General features: G+C 38.1%; 1 pseudogene across 1 annotated transcript; it reads right to left on the reverse strand.

Moving 5' to 3' along the window:
• Positions 1–1,747: 1,747 nt before the first annotated feature.
• LOC148742569 (WD repeat-containing protein 1-B-like) lies at positions 1,748–14,688 on the reverse strand (annotated as a pseudogene). Its single transcript, XR_016000172.1, has 14 exons — positions 14,597–14,688; positions 12,195–12,342; positions 11,561–11,741; positions 10,704–10,781; positions 9,479–9,559; positions 8,660–8,755; positions 7,783–7,924; positions 6,671–6,752; positions 6,231–6,384; positions 5,109–5,193; positions 4,503–4,619; positions 3,629–3,802; positions 2,730–2,874; positions 1,748–2,563 (listed from the first exon to the last, which is right to left on the reverse strand). The product of XR_016000172.1 is annotated as a WD repeat-containing protein 1-B-like (transcript).
• Positions 14,689–15,294: the final 606 nt, after the last annotated feature.

Here is a 15,294-nt window from a genome sequence, read left to right on the forward strand (position 1 = left end):
CTTTTTTTCTGTTTACTTGCTTGACGCTTTCGATATTGCCGTCCCTGGCTGTATGCAGGACGTGTGTCACACTTAACAAATGGTAAACACCACAGCGTACACTATTGAGTTATGGATGCACGCGGGAGGTTACTAAGCGCGAAAGAAGCGTAAGAGTCGCTCGAGGCGAAAGCCGAGAGCGACTCTAGCTTCTTGAGTGCTTAGCAAACCTCCCAAGTGCATCCATAACTCAATAGTGTACGCTGTGGTGTTTACCATTTGTTTTATAACATTATATTGATACATTGTAGCTAAAGAGTTCCCTTTTATTTAACAAATCTTACGCGACCAGAAAAAACAAGCGCGCGCGGAAAAATAGTCTTTGCATTTGCTCACGTCAGCAGCGTACACCCATGGGCAAATGGGGGACGCTAAATTGACCAATCAGAGCGCGCGCTTTACTTTGGTTATGTTATAATTAAAATTAGAGGTAACGCAACTCATCGTAGAGTCTGCAGTTTAAAAGGTAGACAGTCGGAGCGCGGAGTCCCAAAGTCTGGGGCTCGATTACTCATAGGATTCAGATTTACATTTTTGTACCGCGATTTTAAAAGTATTCTTTTACACGTGATATCGTACAAGAAGAAATAGTAAAATTCGTTAAAGTATTACGCAGAGAAAATTTCTAGTTAGCTCAACTCATTATGTCAAAGATATAACGGAGTGATAAATTTGTTATGGTAAATATCAACGCAATGATTGAAGTACTTTCTCGTTAACAGGTCCGTACACCGCTCTCGTTGCCGCTGTGATTGTTGTTTTTGTGGTTGTTGGCGTCACTTGTGGTTCGATCCAGTATGCCTGGAAGAAGAAGCACTAGTGCGAGTCGCGCTTATCAACTCTTTACTGTTCCTTCTGCGGACAACAGCTCGCGTAGACAACATTCTTTAAGATTCCTTTTGCAGCTTTCACGATACGAATGATAGTTGTAGGATGCATGAACTCGAAAAACTTTGAATGAAGCAGCAAATTATAATATAATATAATAACAAACAAATATACAATGCATAAGAAGCTTAATTGATACAAATTGATATCTGAGTGATTTTAGCGGTTTCATGTCAGACAGATACCTTAAAAGTTTGCTACTGTAAACTGCAATATCGAAGAAATAAATATTCTACTCAGAGTGCTCAATGTCTTTGTGGCCGTCAACCTCATCCCTTCGCCTGCACTCAGGTCATTGACAAAGTGAACTATATATAAGCATTTTTCTTTATTTTTTTTCCCTTTCGATTATCTATACACCTTTCAGCTCGGGGTATCACGAAGCTTTGGGTATCACGAAGCTTTGGGTATGCTCTAAACTTGGCTTTGAGAAATTGAATTCAACCATGGCTCAAATTGTTATTGCTGTTGTCCCATTAACTCGTAAGTAACATTTCTCGTCCGCAGTCCACTTGCGTTCCAAGGACATTCTTAACGCTGATACTCGAGAAAATATAAGAAGGAATAATTCGTGAGCTGATCAATTTCCGGCGAGACCAACTCGTCTTATTTACTAAAGCCCCGGCAACTTCACGGACGGGAAGCCTTTGATAATCGTAACTCAGACTGAAAAGTACAGTCGGGAAACAATCAGTTAACTGAGGTAGAAACCTCGAACCCACCCAGTCCGTAAAAATTTCGATTATCTTCGATTTTGTTATTCATTAGGTTGGCCTGCTTTGCTTCCAAATGACTCGCAGCAAAGTGGCGTACAATAAAATGTTGTCAATACTACTTTTATTAGTCAAATTATTATCAAAACACCGTCCTTAACATGTTTTACAAAAAGTTGAAAATCCAAAATCATCTGAACACTGCCGAATAAATCTGCTCGTAACTGAAGCTCCCATCCATAGTTCCAAACTTGCCCTTTGAAATTCAATTCAAAGCGGTTTGATCGGAACATTGCTGATGTTGAGTATATTCGTTTCCCTTATGACTTACAAAAACAGATTCTCGCATCTATTATGAACACTTAGACTACGAGAGCAAATAACTCGCAATCTTTGCTGACACATTTTCATTCTGCACTTGACAAAAAGATATCAGAGCTAACAAAAAAATTATCCCCTCCATTCCTTTTCTCAGCACCCGAAGTTTTATTTCATGATGTCATCTAGTTTTCTGCCGAGCCAAATAAGAAAAGGCATAGCAGATACATGTTAACTTGGTGAAAATTGAAGTCTTCATATTAACATTACACGCTTCTATTTTAATCTCTCAAAAAAAATCAAGTTTTATTTTTATCTTCAAAAAAAAGAATTTTCTCTTTATCTAATAATCAGACATAGTTAAGTGCATTGTAAAAAATGTTTGCACAAAATGGCACTTGTTTGGTGGAGGAAGTGTACACGGTTTACCTAAGTCACACAAAGCTGACAAATTGAAGTGCAGACGAGGGAGGAGTGGGGGGGGGGGGGGGGAATAATCTAGTAAGTTATGTTCCAGAAACGGATGCAGCAGTCAAAACCAACACTGACAAGCGTGTTATTATCCAACCACGTGACCCGTGAAATAACACCTTGAGGATGAGCACCTGAAACGGTAACAAAAAAAAGCATTTACTACGCATGCTCTATAAATTGCCGCGTCGCCTTTTTTCATGTGTTATCGTGAGGTGTCGCACATCTTAAAAAGAAACATTCAAAACAGGCAACAAAAAAAAGGACATCAATATGGTTACCGCACAAGTTCATGCTTACGTTTAATTTCAATCTTCGCATTGGGCTTTTCTATGTCGTAAACGTACAAGTTAGTGTCCAGTCCACCACAGGCAAGATGCCGTGAGTCAGGGGCCCACGCCAAACATGTTATGCGAGCTTGGGGTCCAGTAAACTCAAACTTCAACTTCAAAATGATAAAACAAAGTAACGATGTATTAAGTCAATAACTGTTTTAAGCTTTTGAGAAAACAACGGCTAAATTTAGTTTGCCTTGTAAGAGGTGGGGATGCGAAAATGGAGGGGGGGGGGGGAAAGGGGGAGTTTGGGACTTTCCTGATTTTATAAAACAATGAGCTGTTTTCGTAACCGATGTCCAAGCCGATTTGAATCCCTTAGATTTGGAAACCCAGGTAAACATTTGCTGACCGACTTGTGTTTAACGAAGATTGTGCCCGTCGTGGTATAAATTTTCGTTCGGCCTTAACTGTAATACTTAGGTTGATGAAATTTTTCTAGAGACACAAACAGTGAAACAGGAGTCAAGTCAAGGGCCATTAAACTCGGATCGGGTTTCGCAGATGGGAGTTTTTCAACAAAAACGTCGAAGCAGCGAAATCTATCAACAGAGCTCATTTGCTGCTTTTATTTACATCGACCGCGCATAAATTCTCCAGCTTCATAAGCTCAATTCGAAGTGAAACAGAGAACCATTTTTTAGACGTTTTAGGTCCATATCCGATCACAGTCTCACTAACAGGTCAACTTCGTACAACGCTTCCTTTTTGAAGCGGACGTTCATTCGAATTCTTACCGGCAGCAAGCCTCAGTAAAATTCTACCAAAAATAATACGGTTTTCAATGAGAAAGTCTACCCTCGCCTATAGATCCCCCTAAATAAAGGCTGTCAGCCATATGCATTCCATACACTTGCGTCATACCTCATAACCAGTGGAGTCGTATACAGACACTTTGCGATTATCATCACCCGCAGCTAGGTAAGCACCATCTGGTGAGTACTGCACGTCACTCACCACATTAACAGATGCTGACCGTGAACAGCTCGTCTTGGCGACCAGAGTGTTGTTATCCAAAGTGTAAACATGAATTTCTTTCTGGTGAAACAAGTTGAAGAGATATTAACATCATTTTGACAAAGATTAAATAACCAATAATTAAAAAAATAATAATTCATTTAATTTCGTAAAAAGGTAGTGCTCATTCAACGTGGTAAAGTACAACAATAATAAAGTATTATCGTTTGTCTCATGAATATGGTCACTTATGATGTGGATCGCTTGCTTTTGCCTTCTGGGTTTTAAGCCATTTGTCATTTCGCAGCGCAGTGTATTACACCGTGCGCCTTGACCATATATACGGTAAGGCCTGATTATGCTAGTACGGAAAAAAGAGATGTTTTTTTTTTCTTTCAAAGCCCTCTCTATGAAAGCAAAACAAATCAATTCCTGTACAGAGTAAGAGAAAATCGCCCCGTATGTGAATAAATAATGGTAAGATGGCGACATGCATTCGGTGGTCATAAAGCAAGCTGCAACGTTTACATTCCTAACTATCGTGTATTTGACCTAAACATTTTGTCTATACTCCGTCAATTTTTCTTTCATCTAAAAATTTTGCTTTTTTCCCTATTTTTGTACGACGTTTAATCCTAAGATACCGGGCGAACCTTCGAAAACTATCGACATTGTATGACTTTAGGTCCCCCAAAGAACAAGTAACAATTAAACTATTGTGTTTGGAACCCGACGGGCGCCGGTTCAGAAAGGTATCGAGGCACGTAACTCCTCGCCTAACCTGTACCGTTTCTCCTCCTACTGCAATCTCTGCCTGCCCTGGGTGGATAGCTACGCAGCGAGCTTCGTAGTCCACAGGATGAGACTGCACAACATTTCCATCTCGTAACACTGCAATCTACGAGAAGAAAACTTGAGATGGTGAGAGAGAGGACTATGTACTTAATACTTTTGCGAAGGAATGAGCATTGCAGACCTGTCAGCTTGGACCCCCTATAAAACAACCCAACCATCACACGGTTCGTAAACTACGAGCAGTCCCTCCTTCTCGGTGAAGTCCGTTGCGTGAGTAAAAAGCAAATAAACAAAGCAAATAAACAAAACAAATATTTATGTTAGCGCCTCACTCTCAGAGTTCAATACGGCGCGCTAACATCAGATGTTGCAATGACCAATCAGAACAGACGTAAACGTTGTTAGAAACCATTCCCAACTCATCAATTAAGATGACAGCGCACCGACACTAACGCAATCAAGTCACATCAAGTTTTAGTTTTAAATCTGAATGGTTTTAAAATTGAGATGGACAGTAAGAGCGAGGTAAGGTAATGCAACACAAGTACTGTGCAGTCCCGGACAGGCTCCAATGATTCTATTTCAAACTTACTTCTTTCAGACAAGCCACAACAGTGAGACCATCTTTCCCGCAGTCGAGGCCGTGCGGTTGACTTTGCATTCCAGTACTCTCAGACCTAATGAGAAAAATTCAAATATCATTAAAAAAAATTATTTAAGAGGAAATTGACCGTGGCAAAGATGTCTAACTGCAGTTACAATATAAACAATCTAAGCAAGGGAAAATGTCAAAATGAATCACGAGAATTCCAAATAGAAACATTGAAGCAATGTCCCTGAGTCCCAAGGTGCCACCAAGACACAACCGGTTTTCATTTTACGTCCGGTTGGCTTAAAGAGTCGAGCTAAAAGATTCATATAAGCCCCATTATCTTATAACCAAGACTTTCTCCCTCCTTTTCCTAAACTAAAGCCCGATAGCAAAATAGCGGGAAATATAAGAATGCTATGAAAACACCAAGAAAATACTTATAGCGTAGAATTGTTAATCCAACGGATAAATCGCTATCCAGCGTACTTCATTATCCACCGGATGGAGATTTACCCACTGGATAGTGTTATCTACATATTGGACAACCGAGGCCTGGACGAACGAGGCCTGGACGACAGAGTTGAATAACGTATACGCATGCGTTAGGTTTTGCCGCAGAAACACGGACTTTGAGTCGTTCGCATGGTTGATTTCCTATTCTGTTGCTTCGAGGCGTCGTTTTCGTTGCCGCTTTTCTTTTACAGAACAACCTTCAAAAACTTGGTACACCCCCTAAAAATTTTCAAAAATTAATTTTCTCCTTAAAAACCTCTGGAAATAGGAAAGTGCCTTCGACGAAAACAGAGTTCCTAGGTTTTAAAAGGCAGCCCTTACTATTTTCCACTAATTTCGCTGAATTTTAGACCTAGGACTTTTGAGCCCACGTTGTTGACCACATTCCCTCTGACGTAGCATTTCATTATTCAGCTCTGCCGGCCTGGACGACAGGTCAAATGGAAAAACATCGACTCGTATTTTGGCTCTCACTAAGGCCCACTCCCCCTTCTCTCTCTCTCTCTAATAATCTTCTGTTTAGAAGCCGTGGGAATTTTAAAAACTCAGAGGCTTATCAGAGCGTGAACAGTGGGCTTACATTGTAGAATGACGTGTTACTACACTAACCCATATTCCAGAGTCTTTACGGACGTGAATCTGACAGTGTCGTCCATACTGCAAGTGGCTATCTTATCTCCACCGAACACCATGTCTGAAATTTGATTTGTGTGACCTTTGCCTTTGAATGTCTCAGCATTTCCAGATTTCACATCCCACTGACCTGAAGCGTGTTAAGTTCTGACAATAGAGCTACACCGCAACTTTTAAAGAAATAAATGTTATTTGACCTACGGATGAGAATCGTGTGTAAGAGCAAGAAAGCATTCATTAAGGAGAAGGGTAACAAGTTCCACAAAACAGATTTTGTCGACAGCTACATGTGCTCCTTAGTATCCTTGTATCTTGCTACACGGAAGCCCATAATTATATGCAAGTGAAGCTTGGAGAATTCCAAGCATTTCAAATGTTTTTGTGAATGCATGGGACACTGCACTTAAAAAGGATACAAATTCGTGAATCGAAACTTCCAGTGTAGAGAGTAGAACCGTCTTCGGAGGACGCAAGGGACAAAATGTTCTTGTTGTGTCCCTAAATGGAAAAACAAAAAACCACGAAGTATCAAGACAAAGGTCAAAACATCAAGATGTAACTGATAACTCTGGATTTGACAACTATCGTCTCGCACAATTCAACCCATGATCTGATTTGAAATTCTCCCCTCTAGCTGCAACACAACTCCTTGTAAATCACTTACAAGAATTTAGTGTCAGAACAAGAGAACAACATCTACCGGAAATATAAACAATAGCCTCTATTTGGCGCGAAAATATGCGCGGTTATTTGTTCGCGGACACTATCTTTTCCAAGATGCGAACAGTCTTCCGAGGGCGAAGCCCGAGGGAAACTGTGAGCTTCGAGGAAAAGATAATGTCCAAGAACAAATATATTAGTATGTTTTGGGCCAAGTAGGGGCTATAGCCTATTGTTATTAAATCTTCAAATGCGCGCGAAAAAGTGCTCGAAAACACAACAAAAATGTTTACGAACTTCTCATTGTTTGCTGCGTCAGATGTTTTCCTTCGAATGTTCTCAGGTGCGACTTTGTGAACAAACAAAATTAATATTTCCCTACTTCTATAACAGCCACAAAACGCTCTTCTATTTTGAATTAAATTTCAAACGGAGACCTATCGCTGTGGACGTAAGGTTCGAAAACTGGGGATTATAGCACTTGAGTAATACCCCAGGTTCAGCTGCTTTTCACCCTTTAACTCCCAGAAATTATTCACTCAAAACTTCTCATTGTAATTCCAATATACTGCCTTGCAAACAGTTCATGAGAAGAGAAACGCTTATAAGCTAGAAGATGCTATCTTGATTTTCACACGGAATTCTCCTGTCTAATTTACAAGGAAATATATAGCAGTAGGCCACGAGAATGACTTATTGGACCTTGGAAGTGCAAAGGCTAAACCATTGCTACACTAATGTGCAACTTTTTTTGGAACAAAACAGAACATATGTGCATGTAAAGTGATGGTCGTATGAGTGGTAGTGTATGTACACTGTAAGTGAGTCTACTCTCTATGGTTCGTAATTGTACATGTTAACCCCAGACCTTAATAATCCTGCTTGGAGAAGAAGGATTGTTCTTATCCAAATAGCTGATATTTCCGGAGAGAGCAACAGTAAGAAGGTATTCTCCCTGCCACAAGCAGCCAAGTTGTTGATGTTCAAGATCTGTGCCAAATGTAAACTCCCTAACAGAAAAAAACCACAAACAGAAATGGTGATTCCAATCTAGACCATTTTTTTCTTGAATAAGAGGGCCACATTAAAGACTTGTAGTTGATAATGCGACAAGTCTAAAGCCAAAAAACAGAATTTGTATGAGTTCTACTGTAATTTAGTTTCCTGGGCCGGTTTGTTCAAAGCTGGGTTAAGATAACCCAGGATTTCCGTAAAATTATTTTGATCTCAGATCTGTAAGCTTGAAAAGAAAATCCACAGTAATTTTTTTTCTCTCTAAAATGTTGTGATTGGATGCTTTAAAGATATGAGAGAAAGTTATCCCACAGAGGCTTTTAAACAAAGGAATTAAAAAACCTGGATTACAATTTAACCTTGGGTTAGCACTTATTGGCCATCAAACAACTGGGCCCATAGTACTCCTCCCTCTGACAAGGGAATTCCAGCCAAGTTACATTGTATCTGAAAACCAATATTCACCGAATCAAAATATGGCGTCCAATTTGAATTACCATTGTTTTTTACTTACTAGCCTCGTCTTCATGTGGAAAACACAAAAGGATTATCACATGTGTGAGAGGCTAGTAAGTCCAGAACAATGGCAATGCAAATGGGACGCCATATTTCGATTCGGTGTATTGCACTCATCACTCAGTGCCTCGTACAATATCGATCTTCACGCACAAGTTGATGTGAAATTCCCTTGCCAGGTAATGAATTTTCCAATAGAATTTCTGTATACTTACGTAGAAGCACTGTTAGCGGCTATGTCCCATAATTATTTTGGCAGTCTTGTCTGCTGAGACACTGAGAACAAATTTACTGTCTGGACTCCATGATATCTATGAGAGTGGTGAAAATCTTTTAAGTACGCTATATGTGCACCACCATTTTACATTCTATAATAGACTATAAAGATTACATTAATGAAGAGTTCTTCACAAAACAATCCAAAATAGGTATTAATGAAATGGATGTAGTGGATAAGCCATTCGAGTCAAAAATAATTTTTTTTTTTTTTATCCATAAGAGAATAACATATTTTTTTGGGTAAATGTCTGGGGGCTTATTTTAAATTTCAGCAAATAGGGTGGAGGTGTATTGGAAGGGGGGAGGGGAGGGAGGGGGCACTTATTAAGTTTGCATGGTGATGGAACAAAAATTGAAAGAACACATAACACATAAAAGAACTCTGCAGGCAGATGGAGATAAAAAATGTCTGGAAGGGAAAAGAAACTAAATTCTGTTGTACTGATTCCCCTCGCGTGAAAATTTAAAAAGTTAGAAATAAAGTGGCAACAGGAACAGCATGCCTACTGAGTGATGGAGAAGGTGGAGGGAGGGGGGGGGAGGCAGGGAGGGTAGCAGCAATTTGAAATTATGGCCAAGGAGAGGGCACTTATTCAGGGGAGGGCCATTATTAGAACATGAGTGCTTATCATGAGGAAATACTGTGTGCATCTAGTGATACCTCCAGTCAACTTCGAGCAATTACACTGTCAGGGAAAACTCTTATAATTGAAGCTTAACAAGGAAAAGTCTTCCACTCTCAGTAAAATACTTACCCCATACACACCCCCTTTGTGAGCTTTACCTCCACCCAAGGCACAAATTTCCTCTCCAGTCTTACCATTGTAGAGGAAAATCTAAAAAAAAAAAAACAACAACAGCAACAGCATATATCAATTTTGATCAGAATAAAAAGTTCAGCATAAACAGAGACCAAATTAATTTTTGTTTACAGATTTACTGCTGCAAAAACTGCCCGAGTCTGTTCATTGTTTCCTCACTCCAAACAAGTTTCAAAACAGTTTCATTCTAATTTTCTTTTGTTTTAGATTATGACAAAGAGTTTTAAGACTAGGGGAATAAATATAACAAAAATTAATAAGGAGAACATAGATCGTATATGTGCACGATCCTTCGCAGTAAAGCACTATTTGAGCAATAGTGAAAATCAGACCTGAAAAAAATTTCAGACCTGTACGGGATTCGAACCACTGACCTCTGCGATACTAGTGCAGCGCTCTACCAATTGAGCTAACAAGCCAACTGGGAGCAGGCCATCAAATTAATTCGACATAAACCCGTAGATGATAAATCAAACAACAACAAACATATGAAACATATGTATGAACTGCGGTTATGAAATGTATATGTGCACGATCCTTCGCAGTAAAGCACTATTTGAGCAATAGTGAAAATCAGACCTGTAAAAAAATTTCAGGCCTGTACGGGATTCGAACCACTGACCTCTGCGATACTAGTGCAGCGCTCTACCAATTGAGCTAACAAGCTCAACAAGCTAACAAGCTTTTTTTTTTTTTCAGGTCTGAACATTTCATAACCGCAGTTCATACATATGTTTCATATGTTTGTTGTTGAGAACATAGATATTGGATAGATTCCAGATTCTCTTAACATCTTTCTTGTAAGATACACTACAACCACATGCTCTACATGTAGTTGCACAAGCTAAACAGAACTAATACATAATTATTAGAAATTTGCTTATCATCTTTATTCTGCTGTTTACATCATTCTGTGATTTTCAAGTATTCCCTTAAACACATTCATCCTTCATGGGTGTATATCACTATATACAATAACACAATAACCATGGACTAATAGCTCAGTTGGCTCAGGAGCACTTTGCTTTTTTCACATAACTAAGTCATGAGTTACAATTCCATTTCAACAATTTTTTTCACACTTGCTATGCAGCATGTTTACATGGTCACATGTCTGTATTGAACATTTTCCTTTTTCAGAAGCACAAAACAGTCATACCATGCCATCAGCACCCCCGGACACAAAATGTTCCCCATTTGGAGAGTCCTTCATGCAGTTCACAAAGTTGGTGTGGCTCTGTTTAAATGAGAAAAGGGAAGGAATCAATAGGCTTTCCACTGTCCAAGGGAGTGTCATAAAGCAAACCTGTTTGAAGTAATGCACCATACCTGAAAAAGCTGTTCCTCAGCTGCTGTAAAAATGTTTGGAAAAATGTTTTCTTTTTTTTCAAAAAGAAAAGTTTCCCAACATTGTGAAACCTAGCTACAAACTATAAGGATCTTTGATAAGTCTCTGGGATCAAAATAGGCAATCATTAACAGGGAGGTTAGGTGCCATTAGTTAACCAGTGTAAATAATATGATTTAACTTGATCACTTACAGAGCTACTAGTAGCCAAAATAGTTAGTGCTTTCAATTGAAAAATGTATGTTTGAAGAAACTGTGCTTCTGTGATCCCCCTAAATCCATGCACACTCAAAGTTAAAAAGGTAACTGCTGTAATAAGTCTAACAGAAAATTTCCATGGGTCAATCTGGCTCCTCTTGTTAGGGCTACGAATGTATTTCAATAACAGAATGTTGAAAACTAACACTAGTCCATTAAATGCTCATGTCTTTTCCACTGTTATCACTTAAATTTTGGGTTGAGAATAAATACAAATTTTTCAAGAATTGGAGATTAAAAAGAAATCCATATTAGTCCACCATTAATTTTTAGAAGTCAAGGATCTTTAGAATATCATTGAAATTTTTTACACACCTTCCAAACCTTGTATTTCAAGCAATCAACTTATTGCTCATCAGATATAGATAGAATTTGGTAAACATATAAATTATATTGTCAGTGTTACCAACCTTGTTTGCATGATGATATTTAAAGGGTGGCCCCTCATAAAAGCCAACATCACTGTCTTCACTCGCAGTACAGATGCGGAATGGACGAGTGGGTTTATAATCCACCGCATTAATATCCTTGGAGTGTCCTGTGATTTGACCAACTGAAGACCCACTATCCCATAGGAACACGTTACCAAATCTAAAAGCAAAATAATATTCCAGTAAAATTAATTACACATTGTTCAAGGCTCGACACTAACTTTTCAGCTTAATAGCCAAGTGACTAGTGACATCTTAGATGTTACGACAATTTCAGTTTGTTTACTAGCTAAACTGGCCAGTGGAAATTGAAAAACCACTGGCCAAAACTGAATTTCTACCACTGACTGTACTAGTCTGTGGCTGGTGGGCTACCGTTAGTGTCCAGCCCTGATTGTTATTGTTGTTTGGGCCATTTAAGCACAAAACTGACATATCAGTTAATAAGGAATTTATCTGTCATTGGGATAAGGCCAATTGTCTTTCATGATACAAAGCTAAAAGTAAAGATAAATAACAATGTGAATAACTTAGAGACCAAAAGACCGACAGATAAACAGAAAGACAATTATTTGGACAGGGTTTTCATAAAGAAATGAAGATGACAGCTTACTTTTCCCTGCCTGTTCCAACAACAACAATCCTCTTACTGTCCTCAGACCAAGCAATATCTTTAATGGCACCGCTTAAAGGTTGGTATTCATATTTCAATATATGCTCCGCCTGAGTGGTGTGCCAGATTCTAAGCTTTCCAGAAACATCTAAAAATAATTAATATAAAATGATTTTTAAAGAGACAAGGTCACGATGTTAGTTAATATACACTTGTACACTGTAACTGAACAGATAATTATGTGCCACACTTCTGTCGTTTGCCACTGAATTTGGCCAGAAGGAGAAAGTGTGTGGCTACAACAGAAAACACTGACTGTGTGATATGCTTTAATGTATGGAACAATATAATGTTTAATCAAAACCATACTATAGCCGAGTGACATGGAATTCATTTAGGTGACTTTCCAGGGAAATTAATGGGTCATGAAAGTAGGCTTTTAAAGAAATTAATGGGTCATGGAATTTATTTAGGTGACTTTCAGGGGAAATTAATGGGTCGTGAAAGTAGACTTTAAAGAAATTCATGGGTCATGAAGTAAGCTTTAAAAGAAATTAATGGGTCATGAAATTCATTCTGGTGACTTTTAAGGGACTTTCATGGGTCATGAAAGAAGGCTTAAAAGAAAATTCATGGGTCATGAAAAAAATTCCCCCCATTCATGGAAAATTCAGGGCTTAAAATAACCCCATGAATTTTCATTTTGCAGTATTCATGGGCCATGAAATGATCTTAATGGGTTTTTCACTAGAAATTCATGGAATTGTCATAAGGTCAATTCCACGTTGCGGACGTGACATTTAGAGGCAAAATTTGGGTATTAAATGTCTCCTAAAGCCAGATCCAGTCTATTTGAATTGAAATTAGTCATGTCATAAAATTACCCGTGAAGTACCTTTTATTTTGCCAGAAAACATTTTGACTATCTCGTAGAGATCCATAGAAAATAATTTTTCAAAGTGTGTTGCGGATGTGACTCCTAAAACAACCATTGATTTGAATTGCTTTTGGTTTCTTCAAATTTCCTGTGAATTGAAAACCTTTTAAAAAAACTACATATACTAACTAAATGCGATAGTAACTGTGCTTCATAAATCTGAAAAGATATTATAGAAATTACTTGTTACCATGAATTTATTAACAAAAATGTTGTGTTGCGGACGTGACCAAAATTTGTTGCGGACGTGACATTTTGGGGATGTTCAGGAAAGAGCTTTTCATTCACCCCTAATAACGTTCAGAGTACTTTGCCACTGAAGTAAAAATGCTATTTTTATTTCTTTTATCTGTAAATTGGGAAAAAAAATAACAAATAGTATATATAAAGAATAAAGATGTTGTAATGTGGACATGACCAAAATTTGTTGCGGAGGGGACATTTTGGGGATGTTCAAGAAAGAGCTTTTCATTCACCACTAATAACGTTCAGAGTAATGCCACTGAAGTAAAAATGCTGTTTTTATTGCTTTTATCTGTAAATTGGGAAATAAATAACAAATAAAATATAAAAACTTTGATGATCTAGGTCATTTTGTAGGTCAAAGGGCATTTATGTATTTTTGGAAAATTGTAAAAAAGTGATAGCTTTACATATATCATAATATGTCTATAATTATCATTTGCTGTCATTAAATATCAACATATCTTCTCATGTTTGAAAATTTTATAAGGTTTTCTGGGTTTTTACAAATGTGTCATGTCCGCAACGGTCACGTCCGCAACCCAATATCTCTTAAATAGTTGACAAATTTGAGCGAGCTGGGGTGTCAAAATTATCATAATACTTAACAATAAGAGCAACATAAATAAGACCTGAAACAGTTGAGAACCTACATAGAAATTAAATAAATGTTGCTCTGAATCATACCCTGAAGGTCACGTCCGCAACACTTTTTATGTCTTTGTACGTCTGAGAAATTAAATGTTTGAGAATTTTTTTCTTTTTGCATTGAAAGGCTCATCCTAGTGGGTAGTTAAGATCTCAAAATCTGATTCATGGCGATCAATTTCTTTGAGATATAGCAATTTAGATATTGGTATGTAAAATGGCTTATTCGGTTAATAAAAACCCTCAAAAACAATGGCATCACACAACCTGGGCGTGTCCACTACTGCCAATCTAGATTTGGATTCTTATAGAACTATGTATAAGCTTTCATTAAAAGTAAGTTTGGCTCTCATATTTTGAATTTGAAAATCTGTCAAATTTTCATGTCTCATGTGGAATAGCCCATAAAACTACTAACAGCTCATAGTGATATCTGTGACTAGAAATTCCTCATTATTTCTTCTGTGATGTTTTCCACATGATCACCCCGTAAAAATCTCTTAATACCACTTAAAGTTTGAATTTTGATCAAAATGAACCTCACTAATATCTTGCAATAGTCCTTAAAACATACCTGTTCGCATGTCAGGCCATACTGCTGAAACATAGCTTCATAGAGTGATAACAATCCTCCCTGTCCCACAGCGGCACATGCTCTTGGTTCGTATATTATCGGCCTTGTCACTGCAAGAACACAGTATTGCTAATATTGAGTACAGTTCTTAAGTAGGTACTTGTAGGTATTTATAATGAGGCTCATGATATAAAAAAAAAACACTGTTCTCAGGGCTCAAAATTGCGACCAATACAGTCGCATTTGTGACTTAATTTTTATGTTTGCGACTAAAAAATTATTCCCGAGTCGCAAAATTGCGAGTAGAACAAAAAAGCCAGCAGTCGCTACTTTGCCACTATTTTTGCCGAAATAAATACAGAAATGAAAAAATATATTATCGTGTGCCTTGATTATCATAGACATTTGAAGACATAGGGTAAAATTGTACCTCATTTATCCGAAATGTTGTGCACGCAACGCCATTACCTTGATCGGCCGCCATTGCAGCGATCTCTTACTCACACCTCGTGGTCGGGAAGAACGGCCGCCATCTTGGATGTCACAGTGTTATGCGCAGAAAAGCTTGCCCGGTGCAAAACTCAGGGAATCACCCTAATAAAATCCGAAACCTGGATTTCAAACTACCAGATTTTGCAATGAAAAGCAAAGATTTCTCTGAACGCACTTTCTTATTTCTGATTGGCCGTGACTTCCTC

This window comes from Stylophora pistillata, chromosome 1, assembly GCF_964205215.1.
Source record: "Stylophora pistillata chromosome 1, jaStyPist1.2, whole genome shotgun sequence".
NCBI classification, from domain to species: domain Eukaryota; kingdom Metazoa; phylum Cnidaria; class Anthozoa; order Scleractinia; family Pocilloporidae; genus Stylophora; species Stylophora pistillata.